General features: G+C 39.7%; 1 protein-coding gene across 2 annotated transcripts in view; it reads right to left on the bottom strand.

Annotated features, from left to right (window-relative positions):
* The window catches only part of FHIP1A (FHF complex subunit HOOK interacting protein 1A), a 292970-nt gene that overhangs the window by 217955 nt on the left and 56193 nt on the right, over positions 1-18822 (bottom strand). The window lies entirely within an intron of this gene.

The following is an 18822-nucleotide window of genomic DNA, read 5'->3' as shown; positions in this document are numbered from 1 at the left end:
GACCTATTCAAATATTGACAGTTGAAAGTTCAATTTTTTGCCATCCCATGGGCAAAGTGAACTTTGGTTTTAGACACAGATCTCATGAGATCATGCCTGCCTGGGAAGGTGTTTCAGAACACAGTCACATGGCCTCCTGACCGTACATTCAGAAAAACGTGAGCTTGAAGAAGGCTGAGAAGGGATTTCCCTGGTGATACAGTGGCTAAGATACAGTGCTTCTAGTACAGGGGGCCTGGGTTCCCAGAAAAAAGGAAGCTTGGAAATTGTCCGACCTGAGACAAACAGTACAGAGAACATAACCTAGAGGTGTCCTAGAGAACACAGCAAAGAGACTAACCCCAAGCACAGAGACCTCAAAAGGAAGAAAGGAAGTGAAGTCGCTCAGTTGTGTCCGACTCTTTGCGACCCCATGGACTGTAGCCTACCAGGCTCCTCCATCCATGGAACTTTCCAGGCAAGAATACTGGAGTGGGTTGCCATTTCCTTCTCCAGGAGATCTTCCTGACCCAGGGATTGAACCCGGGTCTCCTGCATTGCAGGCAGACGCTTTACCGTCTGAGCCACCAGGGAAGCTAATGCAAATGCTAAACAAAGTGAAAGAGGATGCTATTCTAGATGAGAACAGGTGGAAGCCAGAGAAAAATGACCAAAGAAAAAAACACATTTTAACAAAGCAATAGATACTATATGTAAATTTTAAGCATAGGAACCATATCAAGTGCCCAATAACTGGGAAAGAAGAGTTAAGTAAATTTGACAAAATGACCTAATTTACTTTACACAGTTTTGTCAACCATCAGAAAAATTTGAATTTTAATAAAGTGGGGAAAACATCACTTATAATATAAAGAAGAAAGAAAACACAGAATACCATCTTGTAATTCCATATGATCACAATCACCAAATCCAAGGAAGCAATTTTTCCTAATATAATTAGAAGTATCTCCCCAACTTTAAATGGGTTAAGGTGAGCAACTCAAGTCAGAATCTAGTACTGATAGGGACAGAGTAAAGGGACAAAGTAGGTGATTAAACAGTTAATCCCACTAGGGGACTATAAGTAGAAAAAATATGACAGACCCCTGTAAGTTAATGATTACTCAAGAGAGAAGGCCTGCTTACCCACAAAACCAAGCAGGCTTGCTTAACACACAACCATGTGACAGAAGCATGAGACATGCCCCAGAACAATATAACAATGGTGGCATGAATCTCACATCCTGCCCAGTGAGCTCATTAAGTTAATGATCCCTAGGACATACTCTCTGCACACATAAAAAACAATAATTTGTGGACCTAGCTCGACCATGTAGGGACAAGAAAACTCCCCTGCCCAACCTGGAGGAGGAGCTGATGATGGAAGCATGATGTCTACCCAACAGGGACAAAGAAGCTCTTCTCCCCCTCCCTACTTTTCCTTTGATTATAAAACCGTAGTCCAGTAAGTTTTTAGGGTGTGGCATTTCTTGCCCACATGCTTGCAAACCTCACAAGTGTTCTATTCTAATAAATCACTTCCTTATCTATCACTTTGTCTCTTGCTGAATTCTTTTCTACACTGAAACAAAAAGGACTGTAATAGTGTAAGCCCTTCAGAGGCCCCCCTGAAACAACACTACACAATTTCAGTACAACAAATGTTGTTCAGCCGCTAAATCATTTCCGACTCTTTGCGACCCCATGGACTTCAGCACACCAGGCTTCCCTGTTCATCATTATCTCCCAGAGTTTGTGCAAACTCATGTCCATTGAGCTGAAGATGCCATCCAACCATCTTGTCCTCTGTCATCCCCGTCTCCTGCCTTCAATCTTTCCCAGGATCAAGGTCTTTTCCAATGAGTCGGCTCTTTGCATCAGGTGGCCAAAGTACTGGAGCTTCAGCATCAGTCATTCCAATGAATATTCAGGGTTGATTTCCTTTAGGACTGACTGGTATAACAAATATACCAGCTCTTTTCAAAATCTCTGTGTAATAAGGACGCACCACTCATTAACATAATTTTTCTGTAACAGTCCAGTATATTAAAAGATGGTTCCCTAGAAGTCACTATAAGAGGTTTTGTGTGTATGTTTGACCTCAAAGTCTTGGAAGTCGTTTCTTATAACACATGCTTCGTGAAAGGGATAAAGATGAAGAGAGGGACCTCAATGTGACCAAAGTATTCAAAACTGGATACAGTCGTGGTAATGCCTGGGCACAGAAAAAGTGTGTATGGGGCCTGAGAGGCAAGGGATAACACTTTACATGCAAATAAACAAATTCTTCACATTAAAATTTCTTCAGTACCTTCAAATCTGCCTTTTTCACTCGACTCCGATATTAAGCACCTATGACCTCAAAGTATAATCCATAATCAAATCTCTGGACATTTAATCTCAAGCCATTTTAATGACTTACAAGTAAGAGAGAATTCTACTTCTTCCATAATCCCACATGAACTGTTTTATTATCACGTACTGGAGAGAGACAGGCTCTCCTACTGCCTCTTAAGAATTACAGATTGCTTCCAGATGCTTCTCAGGTGATGTCAAGCCTTTTCTCATTCTGTGACTCTTGAATTATGAAAGGGCATCTCTAATTCATGAGAAACACTCCTCCCACTTCAGTATCTATTACCATACATTCTGCCCTTTCACTCTTTTATAGGCACTCACATACATATGCTTTTACTTGGGCAGCAAGGCATCCCTATGTATCAGGAAGGGCTTACTGAGAATCACTTATATTTTACCAGCAGGATTCCACCAGCAGCCACGCTTTGAGACTTCAAAGGAAGCTGAGTTCCTTGAGAGTAATGCACAGGATAACATGGAAAGCAAGGTTAAATGTAATTAAAGTAAATTGAAAGGACTCTCTTAAAATTCACTGGGTCTTTATAATTCTATCCTTGTCACTTCCCTTAAAAAATATATCTCTTGCTAATAAGGGGGTGAGGAGTTGGCAGTTCACAATTGAGTCACACCCAAATCTCTGCCCAGGCAAGTGCTTTCCTTCTAACAAAACATTCTACCTTCACTTAACAAAATCAAATTCAGGTTCATAATCCTTCTATGCAATGGCTATGTCATTTCCCTAATTTCAAAACAGGGACAACGTTTAAACCTCATTTGCAGATGGCATAAATTCAGTGAATTCAGACCTCTACTGTGCTGAGTTCAGAAATCTGCTAATGGGTGGGGAGTGCACAAAAGCACAGCAAACCACCAGATGAATGCTGTGCATGTTGTGGGCGGAGAGGGGAAGATAATTAACAGCCACATCACAGATTTCTCCCTGTATCGGCAAAATGAATGCAGAGGGGCGTTTTTATAGGAGGTGTGGATTTTTCCATAGCACTGGATTAATTGACCCGTGCTATAATCAAGTGCTTTCCTCGAGAGTAATTAACAAATCAATCAATCAAGTACAAGCCTCAAAGAATTCAAGAAGTTTTCAAATTCATAGTGTTGACGATGAGCTGATTATTGAATAATTTCATTCTCCAAAAGAGCTGAACTGAGACAGGTTATTTGAAAACTTGCAGATAAGAACAAAATGTTCTACTGAGGCCCACAATCTTCCCTGATTCCACTCAAGCATATTAATAATAATTCAAGACTCTTAAAATGGATGGACCTAAGCCCAATCCCTGAATTTTATAGGTGACAAAAATAAAGCACAGTAAAGGTAGCGGAGAAGGCAATGGCAACCCACTCCAGCACTCCTGCCTGGAAAATCCCATGGATGGAGGAGCCTGGTAGGCTGCAGTCCATGGGGTCACAAAGAGTCGGATACGACTGAGCGACTTCACTTTCACTTTTCACTTTCATGCATTGGAGAGGGAAATGGCAGCCCACTCCAGTGTTCTTGCCTGGAGAATCCCAGTGACGGTGGAGCCTGGTGGGCTGCAGTCTAAGGGGTCACACAGTCGGACACAACTGAATCAACTTAGCAGCAGCAGCCACAAAGTTACGGAACAGGGCTTCCCAGGTGGCGCTAGTGGTAAAGAAACTGTCAGACAATGCAGGAGACACAGAGATGCAGGTTCAACCCCTGGGTCTGGAAGATCCCCTGGAGGACAGCATGGCAACCCACTCCAATATTCTTGCCTGAAGAATCCCATGGACAGAGGAGCCTGTGGGCTACAGTCTATGGTGTCACAAAGACTCGGACACGACTGAAGAGACTTCGCATGCACGAGGTAGGCGACGTGTTCAAAATTAAATGCTGGTCAACGGGGAAGACAGAGGTAGAACCTATATCTTCTCTATATTAAACTTACAATTCCTCAACTACCTACCCATTAAGTCCACTTCATTCCTTTCTCCAAACTGCAAAATTTTTAAAGCTTTGTGGAAAGCTCAATCAAATGAAGCTTTAATCTTCAATTTCCATCCAATTGATTCCTGAGATTTTACACTAACTATATAGATTCTCTTCTTCACTCAAGAAACGTAGTGTTATTTGAATGCTTTGGGAAGGTCCCAACCACAAAATGAATGAGTGAACATCACATCACAGAGGAGGAAGAGCAGACAGAGAGAGACTGCAGGCATCTTAGAAATGAATGAAGAATGGTCAAAATGAAGAAGAAAGATGAACAAAATCGAAATCTAAGTATTAAAAAGTGATATTTCCTGCAACAACTACTCCTGTTTCTAAAAGAAAAAAAAGCAGTGGTGGTTGTTGTATTCAAGTAGATTTGGAAAATGCTACATTCTAAAATATCCCTCTCAATATTGGGCTTCCCTGGGGGCTCACACAGCACAGAATCTGCCTGCAATGAGGAAGACCTGAGTTCAACCCTGGGCCAGGAAGATCCCCTGGAAAACGGAATGGTTACTCGCTCCAGTATTCTTGCCTGGAGAATTTCATGGACAGGGGAGCCCAGTCCACGGGCTACAGTACATGGGGTCACAAAGGGTTGGACACGATGGAGTGACTTGCACTTCATTTGCTTCACTTACATTCTGAAATATCCCTCTTGAATATTCACAAAGTGCATTATTGTTAGGTTTATTAAGGCTCTAAGAAGGCCTAAAAAAAGAAGCCCACTTAGTTTTGTTTAATACGCTTCCCAATCTTATTTGTCATCTTTGGTTTGCAGGTCCTGTACTGACATCCTCCAAGAAGCATCCTTCAGGAAGCACACAGATCATTTTTGATGGATAACAATGACACTCATTAAGCAGTATTTATAGTGAGAATGGCTTGCTCTTCCAGACCCAAGTGTGAAAAATCAACTCTTGAGGTAAAGGAACCCTGTGACTACAATGAAAATAACTACCACCATCAAGTAGGAAGTGCTAAGTGCAAGGCACTGTGCTAAATACAATTTTTTTAGAAGGGGTAGGATAGATTCAAATTCAAATTATACCTCCCAGAGACTGTACCTATTCATAAATGAGCAAAACATTTTTAACAAATAAATGAACATATCATATACACTGTTCTGCACCTTGCATTTTTCACCAAAAGCATATACTGGCAATGTTTCCAAAGTGATACATAAAGAAATTCACTGGTATTTTTTTTATATGACTACACAGTTTTCTAATGTAAACTGCACAGTTTTCTAACAGCAGCTATTAAGGCAATGTATTAACTCAGTCTCCCATGGAAGAACATTTTGGTTGTTTCTAAACTTTAGCCATTTTATAAACACTACTACAATAAGAATCTCTGTACATAAATCACTTTCTCATGCATGTAACATGTATGTGTATGTAGGATATATGCATAGCATATATGAATGTATGTATATCTAGAGGAATGGATTTGTACACTTATCTAGGATAAATTTCTAGAACTGGAGTTCTGAGTCAAGGAATACGAGTTTTTTCATACTACTGTTGTTGTTTCGTTACTAAGTCACATCGACGCTTTTTCAAGATCACCAGACTCCTCGGTCCATGGGATTTCCCAGGCAAGAATACTGGAGTGGGATACCATTTCCTTTTCCAGGGGATCTTCCCAACCCAGAGATCGAACCAGTATCTCCTGCTTGGCAGGTGGATTCTTCATCACTGAGCCATCTGGGAAGCCCTTTGCATACTATAGATTTTGCCAAATTGTCCACAAAAGAGACTATTGTTTTGCACTCATTCTCTCTACAGAATAGGTTATACAATTTCTTAATCTTTGCCCATCAAACAGTGATAAATGGTTCCTTGGTTTAGTTGTAATGTGCATATCTCTTAAAATGAGCAGGTTAAGCATCTTCTCAAGAAGATGAAAGACACCATTTGTTTCAAACACCATGGTGTTTGAAAGACACCATTACTTTTCTTCCTATAGACTATCTGTATCCTTTGTCCATTTTTCTACTGGGTTGTTGAAATTGTTCTTATGGATCTGTAGAAACTCTTCACTAGGGAAATTAGTCCCTTTGCGGTATGACAGGCAAAAATTTTCTCCCAATTATCTTAGTCTTCCTTTATGCAGGACATTTTTCTGTTAGTTTTTTAAAGTAATCAAGTTTATCAATTTCTTTTTTTTTATATCAATTTCTTTTATGGCTTCTCTTTTTTCTCTCTTACGTAGAAAGGCCATATGTACTCCAAGATTATAAAATTACTTCCCCATGCTTTCTTCCATAAAATATTTTTAAAATTTCTGTTTAACATAGATCAATTTTGCTTAACACTTGAGATACTGTTCTAAATAGCCTTTTCTTTCCCCACCCCAGATGGCCACCTGGTTATCTGACCACTATTTATTGAACAGAGCATCTTTCTCCAATTAACTTGAAATGGCATCTTCTGTCATATACTAAACATGACATTTAGTAATACAAATGTTTCAATTATTATAATCTTGCAGAATGCTTTAATCTCTTCTCAGAAATGGCCAAGCTGTTCATGCTTACTTATTTTTCCATATGAACACAGAATAAGGTTGTTTAGCCCCTGAAAAATCTTGTTGCTATTTTTAGTGGAATTGCATTAAACATACACATTAATTTAAGGAGAACCAGCATCTCTATATTCTAGAATATGACAGGCTTCATATCATTTATGTATCCCCTTCAGGAGCATTTTTCAATACCTTAATACATATCTTACATATTTCTTAAGTTATTCTTAGGTATTTAATACTTTTTTATGGTAATTGTTTTTTCTTCCACTACATTTAAACTCTACACATGGACATCACCAGATGGTCAATACCAAAATCAGACTGATTATATTCTTTGCAGCCAAAGATGGAGAAGCTCTATACAGTCAGCAAAAACAAGACCTGGAGCTGACTGTAGCTCAGATCATGAACTCCTTATTGCCAAATTCAGACTTAAATTGAAGAATGTGGGGAAACCACTGTCCCATTCAGGTATGACCTTTATCAAATCCCTTATGGATTATACAGTGGAAGTGACAAATAGATTCGAGGGATTAGATTTCTGATAAGAGTGCCTGGAGAACTATGGACAGAGGTTGGTGACATTGTATAGGAGGCAGTGATCAAGACCATCGCCAAGAAAAAGAAATGCAAACAGGCAAAATGGCTGTCTGAGGAGGCCTTACAAATAGCTGGGAAGAGAAGAGAAAAGAAAAGCAAAGGAGAAAAGGAAAGCTATTCCCATTTGAATGCAGAGTTCCAAAGAATAGCAAGGAGAGATAAGAAAGACTTCTTCAAAGATCAATGCAAAGAAACAGAGGAAAACAATAGAATGGGAAAGACTAGAGATCTCTTCAAGAAAATTAGAGATACCAAGGGAACATTTCATGCAAAGATGGGCACAATAAAGGACAGAAACAGTATGGACCTAACAGAAGCATAAGAGATTAAGAAAAGGTGGCAAGAATACACAGAAGAACTAAACAGAAAAGATCCTAATGACCCAGATAACTATGATGGTGTGATCACTCATCTAGAGCCAGACATCCTGGAATGTGAAGTCAAGTGGCCTTAGGAAGCATCACTATGAACAAAGCCAGTGGAGGTGATGGTATTGCAGTTGAGCTACTGCAAATCCTAAAAGATGATGCTATTAAACTGCTGAACTCAACATACCAGCAAATTTTGAAAACTAAGCAGTTGGCCATGGGACTAGAAAAGGTCAGTTTTCATTCCAATCCCAAAGAAAGGCAATGCCAAAAAATGTTCAAACTACTGCACAACTGCACTCATTTCACATTCTAGCAAGGTATGCTCAAAATCCTTCAAGCTAGGCTTTAACAGTATGTTGAACTGAGAACTTTCAAATGTACAAGCTGGATTTAGAAAAGGCAGAGGAACCAGAGATCAAACTGCCAACACCCACTGGATCAAAGAAAAAGCAAGAGAATTCCAAAAGAACATCTACTTCTGCTTCACTGACTACGCTAAAGCCTTGAACTGTGTGGATCACAACAAAGTGTGGAAAACTCTTAAAGAGATGGGAATACCGGACCACCTAACCTGCCTCCTGAGAAATCTGTATGCAGGTCAAGAAGCAACACTTAGAACCGGACAAGGAACAATGTATTGGTTCCAAACTGAGAAAGGAGTACATCAGTGCTGTATAATGTCACTCTATTTAACTTATATGCAGAGTACATCATGCAAAATGCCAGGCTGGATGAGGCACAAGCTGGAATCAAGAGTGCCGGGAGAAATATCAATAACCTCAGATATGCAGATGACACCACCCTTATGGCAGAAAGCGAAGCACTAAAGAAATCTCTTGATGAAAGTGAAAGAGGAGAGTGAAAAAGCTGGCTTAAAACTCAACGTTCAAAAAACGAAGATCATGGCATTTGGTCCTGTCACTTCATGGCAAATAGATGGGGAAACAATGGAAACAGTGAGAGACTTTATTTTGGGGGGCTCCAAAATCACTGCAGATGGTGACTGCAGCCATGAAATTAAAAGACACTTGCTCCTTGGAAGAAAAGCTATGACAAGCCTAGACAGCATATTAAAAAGCACAGACCTTTGTCACACCTTTGGTGACAAAAGGTCCGTCTAATCAAGGCTATGGTTTTTCCAGTGGTCATGTATGGATGTGAGAGCTGGACCATAAAGAAAGCTGAGCACTGAAGAATTGATGCTTTTGAACTGTGCTGTTGGAGAAGATTCTTGAGAGTCCCTTGGACTGCAAGGAGATCCAACCAGTCCATCCTAAAGGAGATCAGTCCTGGGTGTTCATTGGAAGGACTGATGTTGAAGCTGAAACTCCAATACTTTGGCCACCTGATGTGAAGAGCTGACTCACTGGAAAAGACCCTGATGCTGGGAAAGATTGGAGGCAGGAGAAGGGGACGACAGAAGATGACATGGTTGCTTGGATGGCATCACCAACTTGATGGACATGAGTTTGAGCAAACTCGGGGAGTTGGTGATGAACAGGGAAGCCTGGTGTGCAGTCCATGGGGTGGCAAAGAGTCGGACACGACTGAGCGAATGAACTGAAATGAACAATTAAACTAGTTGCTAGTATATCCAAAAGGTATGAATGCTGACATATTTTGACATCCAGGCACATTTATAAATATGACTACTCTGTATAGTTAATTTTTCATTTGATTCTATGGAGTATTCTAGTCATGTATTCCTATTCATCAAACCTCTCTAACTTCTTTTTCATTCTATTGTTCACCTGCAATAACTTGTGATTCCAAAATACTATTAATGAAGAGTGAAAACAGTAGATATCTTTCTTTTCTTTCTGATTTTAATGGTCACAAATTTCCTGTTAAGCCTGAGATAGTTTTTAGGTTGAGAAGAACATATTTTACTAGGGATATTTTCCTACATTTTGAGGGTTTTAAAAAAGAAATCAGTAATCAATATTGAATTTTATCACATGCCTTTTCTATAAAAATGATTGTATGATTTTTTTCTATTTATGTTTAACAAGATGATAAATAGCTTCAATAAGTTTCGTACTACTGAACCCTTCTGCATTCCTACAACAATCATCACTTGTTAGGGCATTTTGTTCTTTCAGTGCAAAATGCATATCAAAGGTGATGACCTCACCCCATCCTCTAAGCCTCCCCAAGAGGCGTGCGCTGGCACCATGTAACCCCGCTCTCCCCGCTGCTCTCCCTCTTACGCAGTGCCTGCCAGACTTGCTGCTCCCTGAGATCATCTATCCCCAGGAATCCTCAAATACCCTTCCCCTCTTCATGTGCATCTCTGCCGACACGGCACCTCCACACAGAGGCCCTCTCTGTCTACTGTGTAAAACAGACAGGAATCACCTTCCTATCTTGTCCCTCTATCCCTGAACCCGTTCTATTTTTCTCTGTAGCAACCGTCACCATCTAGCATATTATATTTCACTTCTATTATTTTATATTCCATCTCCCCAGTAGCATGTAAGCTCCATAGAGAGCAGGAGAGCATTGCTTTGCTCACTGCTCATTTTCCAGCACTGAGGATAAGCCTGGCACTCAGAAATTACTTAATATTTGTTGAATGAAGGAACAAACAGATGAATGAACAAATGAACACTCATTTTATAGACAAGAAAGCTGAAGCTTAAAGAGATGAAGTCAAATCATACAGTGGCAGAGCTAGGACTGAAACCCAGGTCAAACTTCCAACTCCCTGCCCTTTACCCTTAAATGACAGGTGATTTTAGGCCACAGAAAATGCTCACATATCTTATGAATACTAAAGTACAATTTATGGGACTTCCCTGGCAGCCCAGTGGTTAAGACTCCATGCTTCCCATGCAGGGGGCACAGGTTTAATCTCTGGTCAGGGAACTAAGATCCTAGTTGCTGCAGGCATGACCAAAAAAATGTAATTATAAAAATAAAGTGCAAGTTAGAGACGCCATTGAGAGACAGCCCTGTACCAAATGAATTAAGTAAGCAAAAGAACCAGAAGATGGCCTCCACAGACAGGTTCTGGAGCCCAAAGGGGTAATCTCCAACCCTACACTGTCCAACAAGTTCACCTCTAGCCATGCAAGGTTACTGAACCTTGGAATGTGGCTTCTGCGACTAAGGGACTGAAAGCTTACTTCATTTTAATTAATTGAAGTCTAAAATTGATACTGATTCAGTTACTAGAACAACTTGGGTGTGAAACTACTTTTTCAACTATACATTTTATGCAACCTCAACAGAGATCAAGCATGTCTGGTGAAAAGTGGGCATTCAAATATAGAGGTGCTTTAAATATAAAATCTTCACCAGAGTTCAAAGACGGAGTATGAATAGAGAATGCAAAAGATCTCATTAATAATATGTTCATTTTAAAAATATGTATTTTGCTGCACCGGGTCGCAGCACATGGCATCTTCTATCGCAGCCTGCAGGTTCTTCAGTTGCAGCATGCGACTTCTTAGTTGCAGCCTATGGGATCTAGTTCTCTGACCAGGCATGGAACCCAGGCCCCCTGCATTGGGAACGTGTAGTCTTAGCCACTGGACCACCAGGGAAGTCACCAACAGTATGTCCATATTCATTACATGTTGGAAAGACACCACTTTGGACAGATTAGGTTAAATAAAATACATTACTAAAATCTTTAAAAAAAGAAGGTGGCCTCTAAAGAATTCCCTGGAAAATACAGTCATTATATTAAGGCAGCTCTCCTCTCTCAACACCTGTGAGCCTCACAGCAAGCATTCCAAGGCTCTGACCTTCATCCACACATGTCCTTGGGTAGCCAGAGGATAAAACTGGATGTTTCAAGGCCAAATGGTCATTGAACATGTGTGTACTACTGAAGCTGGCAGACATAAGTACTAGAAGCACACTCTGCCAGGGACTAGCCATATTATGGCCAATGCAGATACCAAGAGCCTGGCTTTGAAAAATTATTTGCTCGGGACTTCCTTGGTGGTTCGGTGGCTAAAACTCCACACTTACAATGCAGGGGGCCCAGGTTCAATCCCTGGTCAAGGAATTAGACTGCACATGTTGCAATCTAATCTAAACATCTAATCTAAAGACCCTGCATGGTGATGGTGGTTTAGTCGCTAAGTTGTGTCCACCTCTTGCAACCCCACGGACTATAGCCCACCAGGCTCCTCTGTCCATAAAATTCTCCAGTCAAGAATACTGGAGTGGGTTGCCATTTCCTTCTCCAGGGGATCTTCCCTGACGCAGGAATCAAACCCAGGTCTCCTGCATTACAGGCAGATTTTTTACCAACTGAGCTAGAAGGGAAGCTCCATGCCACAGTGAAAATCAAAGATCCCAAGTACCCACAACTAAGATCCAGCACAGCTAAATAAATAAAAACTTTTTTTTTTTCAATTAAAAAATGTGTATGTACTTAAAATTGAAAGAAAAATTATTTGCTCCTTCAAAGCCTAAGACTCTCTTTTGGTTTCAACAGGGCAACCTATAATCAAATATTCTTCATAATCTTTTTCCTCTGCCATCATTGGGATACTTTCTTGAACCAACTTTAAGCTGAAAACAAAATTTCAGAAATCATTTCTGACATTAAACAGTATCTTTCTTTTTTATTTTTTTTTTCCAGCATTCAATCAAACCCTGTATTTTAAATCCGTGGGGCTGATCCAACATTGCAATGTGTCACATTTAATTCCATCAGTATACAGTGTAATGAACAAAGATTTGAGCTAGTGAGGCATAACTAAATGTTTTGAACCTGTGAACTGAAAAAGCAAGGCTCATTTGTGTTATTTCTAAATAGTAAATAAAATCATTTCCAACATTCCACTATCAAATGACAGTAATTTTTCTACCAGCACACACTTGAGGAATGCCACAAAAGGACTTTTTTAACAGTTCGTTTTATTGTTGTGCATAACCTTCTAAATATCTCTCTGCTGGCTTCTATTCAAAGATAAATGGAAGGCAGTAAAATTTATGGAAAATGTATTCAACTGCTTAAAATACATCAACCAAAAGAAAAGAGATTTTAAGGCTGTATTAAGCTGGGAAATTATATCTCCTTCACTGAGTCTCTGGTTTCAATGACAGGGGACAAAACCGACAGATCCATCAAGTTTCCTGTTCTCTCCTATACAGAGCCCAGTTCTCCTATCTCAAACTCTCACCTTGGACAAGGCCAGAGTAAACACCTGTCTTTCACATTTTAACACAACGTCACTTTGTAGGCCACAAACACGAGCTCTCATACCAAGGAGGAAGCAAATTCCAGTACACGGAACAAATTCCCATTAGACCAGTCTGTTGACTGTTCCCTTGACTTTCTGGGCTGTCAAGATAATGAAGGGAAGAAAAAAGATCTTTCTGTAAAACTGTAAATTGTAACCTTATAAGTGTGCCCTTTAAGCTATTCACACAGAGAAAGGTTAAATAAAACTTCAGTTAAGGTTTAAAATTTGAGCTAAAAATATTATTTTCTAGCACTTGAGCAACATGTTGCAAGATTTTACTAAAATATGAGTATTAAAGTGAAGTTAACTGAAGTAAGTTCTTACATTTCATGGATCAAGGAAGAAACTTTGGAGGGATTATTTTTTAACTAACATTTCAAAGATACCATACTCTATAAAATAAAAAAGAAAATGACAGTTGTACCAGTTTAGAAATGCCTAAAAATAGAGAAGTGAGGGAATTTAAACAGAATAACTATTTTAAACTATTTGGCTTCCCTGGCGGCTCAGCTGGTAAAGCAACCACTTGCAATGCAGGAGACCTGAGTTCGATCCCTGGGTTGGAAAGATCCCCGGAGAAGGGAACAGCTACCCACTCCAGTATTCTGGCCTGGAGAATTCCATGGATGGGGTCGCAAAGAGCCGTACGTGACTGAGCGACTTTCACTTTCAGACACTGGCATTCAACTTCTTTGTTTGAGTCCCTGTGTGCTTGAGTAATGTAATGTGTAAAAACAGAGAAGTGAGGGAGTAATTATTTTAAAAGAAGACTAAAGTCTTTAAATTTAAAAAAAGAGTAGTATTGAACTTCCCTGGTAGTCCGGTGGTTAGGAATCCATCTGCCAATGCGGGGGGCCCCTGGTCTGGGAAGACTCCACAAGTCCCAAGACGACTAAAAAGGCAGCAGCATGCCACAAGCACAGGCCTGCCCGCCCAGAGCCGGTGCTCTGCAGTAAGAAGCCCGCGCACCGCAACTCAAGAGCAGCCTGCCCCCAACTGCAGACGGCCTGCACGCAGCGACCAAGACCCAGAGCGGCCGAATGGACAGTAAGTGACTTTTTATAAAAGACTAGTATTGAGAAGAATTCACCTTAATACAACTCAGCTTAATATAAGAAAATAATATATATTATATTATATTATATTATATATTATATAATTATATATAATATTATATATAATATATATATAATATATATATATTATAATAATATAATATATTCATATTGCATTTCAAATTTCACTTAGTCCTTTCTCTATGACTTCTAGGGATCTCTATAAATATTGTCCATTTACCAGTATAAAAGAAAAAGGCACTGCTATTATCATTTTCAAACACACAAGAGATTTAAGTAACAAAAAAAAAAGAGAGAGAAGAGATATGAAGTTTCAGGATACTTCAAAGCAGAGAAAACAGAAGTATACTTTTTCAGCTTGGGTTTTTTAAGGCAATGAGGGTGAAACATACAATAAAAATTAAAATATATGCAATATACTTCAGGCTTAAGTAAGCAAACAGACCTGGATTTTATTGGCCAACAGTCTTGCCACACACTTGCAGGAAAAACACACTTGGTAGAATCCCAAATTCATATTCCCACATTCAAAAATACATTTTTATATCCAGTTTTATATCAACTGCATGTTTTATAATTCTAACAAACAAACTAACATCAAGCATTACCACTCACATTTCTGTCTTTGAATCACAGAAGCAAGAAATATTGAGAAGCATGAAGTAGCTGACAAAATTCTAACTTTCACATGAAAGCTCTAACTGAAAACATTAAGACGAAGAAGTGAGACAAGTCACTACAAAAATACTGAGCAAGAGGAAAGACCCACCGTCTTCAGAGGCGGGCTCGGAAAGAAGTGTGCAGTCAACACTCCCGGCAGCCCCAGGGCACGCTGTACACGTCTCTGCCATTATCTGTTTGTGTTTTCACCCCTTGGTGGCCGTGGTCTCCTGCAAGGCACGGACCTGGCTTTGCGTATCATCCTGGCCTATCAGCTACTGAATTCAAAACAATACACCAAGTGCTGAGTGAATTAACCTTTCTTAAATTCTCTTGACAAAAAATATTCACAGCATTTGTGTTATGCAAATTTCATCTCAATTAGAAAGGTACCGAAAGAAAGGCATGGCCTGAACACATGTTAAAATCCAAATGGCAGGGAAAAGGCTTTTTAAAATTATTGAGGCAACAGTATTCTGAAGTCAGATCATGAGTCACTGGACTCTAACATAAGGTGATATGTTTTACAATAAACAATAAGCCATGTAATCACATAGGTATTTATTTCCTAACTTGAAATATGTCCAGAGTCCTCAACTCTCCAGACAGGTGAATACACAACCTCAAAACACCCATTACTTCTGAGTAGTTTCTGGGACAGCTGACTGACATGCTGTCGAAACTTACTTTATTTCTTTATTTAGAGGCAAACAGATTCTATAATACTAGGTCCCACAGTAGGGAGCATGAATTTAGAGTGCTGGGGTTTCATCCTTATGGGAAAAAATACTGTAAAGTGTATTTTAAAAGAATGATCCCAGGAGACATTCAGAGTTAAAAGGAACTTGAACTTTGGGGAAGTATGGAGGCCTGCTTTGCTCCCAGCCTCGGGTATTTGAATCTATTCTGCTTCTTCCAAGAAATGTAAGACAATACCTACCATGAGTTGAGGAACCGGCTGGAACATGGCCCAGAGCTCCTGACTACCCACCTGCCCTCATCTCCCTTAGTCTTCTTGATATCTGTATCCATTGACTCCTCTGAGATCAAAGCAACAAAAAGTCCCACACAACTAAAAATGTGATCTTTGGCCTTGCACTTTGAAAGGTCAAGTCCACACTAGCCAGCATTTGAGGCAATTATCTATAATAAAGGGCTTCCCTGATAGCTCAGTTGGTAAAGAATCTGCCTGCAATGCAGAAGAAAATCATGCCCACTGTCTTCACCTCACAAATTAAAATCCTAAAGTAAAAGGGCAATGTGGCAACAGACCAAAGAAGAAAAAGAGAACTTTAGTAGAAGAATGCAGAAGGCAAAGATATTACTATTAATTACCCCCATCTAATTCTATGCAGCAAAAGCAGTTCTAAGACGAAAGTTCACAGCGATATAAGCCTACCTCAGGAAACAATCTCAGACAACCTAACCTTACACTTACAGCAACTAGAGAAAGAGGAAATAAACAAAACCCAAAGTTAGCAGAAGGAAAGAAAGCATAAAGATTAGAGCAGAAATAAATGAAATAAGAGACTTTGAGAGAGAATAGCACTGAAACATGTATATGACATATGTGACACAGATGAGCAGTCCCAGGTCGATGCATGGAACAGGGCCCTCCAAGCTGGTGCACTAGGACCACCCAGAGGGATGGGAGGGGGCGGGAGGTGGGGGGAGGGGGCAGGGAGACACATGTGCACCCATGGCTGGTTCATGCCAGTGCATGGCAAAAACCACCACAAGACGGTAAAGTGATTAGCCTCCAATTAAAACAAATAAATAAATTTAAAAACAAAACAGAAAACATCAAAGAAACAAAAACCTGGTTCTTTGAAAAGAAAAAACTGATAAACCTTTAGCCAGACTCATCTAGAATAAAAGGGAGAGTGCTCAAATCAATCAAATCAAATACGAAAAAGGAAAAGTTAGAACCAACACCACAGAAATATAAAGGATCAGAAGAGACTACTACAATCAATTATACATCAATGAAATAGACATCCTGGAAGAAACTGACAAATTCTTAGAAGAGGACAATCTGCCAAGACTGAAGCAGGGAGAAACAGAAAATATGAAGACTTATTACCAGTATTCAAACTAAATCAATAATTTTAAAACTCCCAACAAAAGTTCAGGAACAGGGCTTCACAGGTGAATTCTATCAAACATTTAGAGAAGAGTCAACACCCATCTTTCTGAAACTGTTCCAAAAATCTACAGAAGGAACACTCCCAAACTCATTCTATGAGACTACCATCACCCTGATACCAAAACCAGACAAGGAGATCACAAAAAAAGAGAACTCCAGGCCAATACCACTGATGAATATAGATGCAAAATTCCTCAACAAGGGGGCTTTTCTGACAATTCAGTGGTTACGAATCTGCCCTGCCGTGCAGGGGGTGGGTTCAGTCCATGGGCAGGGAACCAAGATCCTACACGCTGTGCTGTGCCTAGTCCCTCAGGGGTCCGACTCTTGCGACCCTGTGGACTGCAGCCTGCCAGGCTCCTCTGTCCATGGAATTCTCCAGGCAAGAACACTGGAGTGGGTGGCCATGCCCTCCTCCAGGGGATATCCCCAACCCAGGAATCAAACCCAGGTCTCCCACATCGCAGGCAGATTCTTTACCATCTGAGCCACCAGGGAAGCCCAAAATCCTACATGCCATGGAGCAACTGAGCCCAAATGCCACACCTAGAGAGTTCCAGTGCCGCAGCAAAAGATCCCACATGACACATCAAAGATCCCATTGGCCAAAACTAAGACCCAACACAACCAAGGAAATAAACAAAAATCCTCAATAAAATACTAGCAAACTTAATGCAACAATATGTTAAAAAGATCATACACCATCCTCGATTAGAATTTATCCCAGGAATGCAAGGGTTTTTCAATATCTGCAAATCAGTGTGCATGTATGCCTGCTAAGTTGCTTCAGTCATGTCCAATTCTTTGCAACCCTATGCACCATGACCCACCAGGCTCCTCTGTCCATGGTATTCAATATCCACTTATGATAAAACTCTCTAGAAAGTGAGCATAGAGAGAACCTACCTCAACATAATAAAAGCCATATATGACAAACCTACAGCAAACATCACTCTCAGTGGTAAAAAGCTGAAAGCATTTCCTCTAAGATCAGAAATGAGATGAGGTTATCCAGTCTTGCCACTTTTATTCAACATATTAATAGTTTTGGAAGTCCTAGCCACTGCAATAAGAGAAGAAAAGGAAATAAAAGGAACCCAAACTGGAAAGGAAGAAAAAAAAACTGTCACCATTTACAGTATGCTATACACAGAAAATCCTAAAGTTGCCACCAGAAAAATATTAAATCTCATCAATGAATTCAGTAAAGTTGCAGGATACAAAATTAATACAGAGAAACTTGTTGCATTTCTATGCATTAACATTAAATATCAGAAAGAAAAATTAAAACATTTAAATGTTTAAATCTCACTTAAAGACCATACAAACAGATGGAAAGATATATTTGTCTTAGACTGGAAGAATCAAAATTGTTAAAATGACTATACTACCCAAGCAATCTACAGATTCAATGCAATTCCTATCAAATTATCAGTGGCATTTTTCACAGAATGGGAACAAAAAAATTTTTGATTTATATGGAAACACAAAGGCCTCAAAGAGCCAAATCAATCTTGAGAAAGGAGAACGGCACTGGAGGAATCACACTCCCTGACTTCAGACTATACTATAAAGCTACTGTAATCAAAACAGTACGGTACTGGCACCAAAAAAGACATACAGTTCAATGGAATCGGATAGAAAGCCCAGAAATAAACTCACTCACTTACGGTCAATTAATCTATGACAAAGGAGACAAGAATATAAAGTAAGAGAAAAGACAGTCTCCTCAATAAAAGGTGCTGGGAAAACTAGACAGTCACATGTAAAAGAATGAAATTAGAACATTATCTAATACCATATACAAAATTGAACTTAAAATGGATTAAAGACCTAAATGTAAGACTGGATACTATAAAACTGCTTGAGAAAAAACACAGGCAGAACACTCTTTTACATAAATCACTGCAATATTTTTTTG

Source organism: Dama dama, chromosome 5 (genome assembly GCF_033118175.1).
Source record: "Dama dama isolate Ldn47 chromosome 5, ASM3311817v1, whole genome shotgun sequence".
Taxonomy (NCBI): Eukaryota; Metazoa; Chordata; class Mammalia; order Artiodactyla; family Cervidae; genus Dama; species Dama dama.
This window is presented reverse-complemented; position numbering and strand designations above follow the sequence as displayed.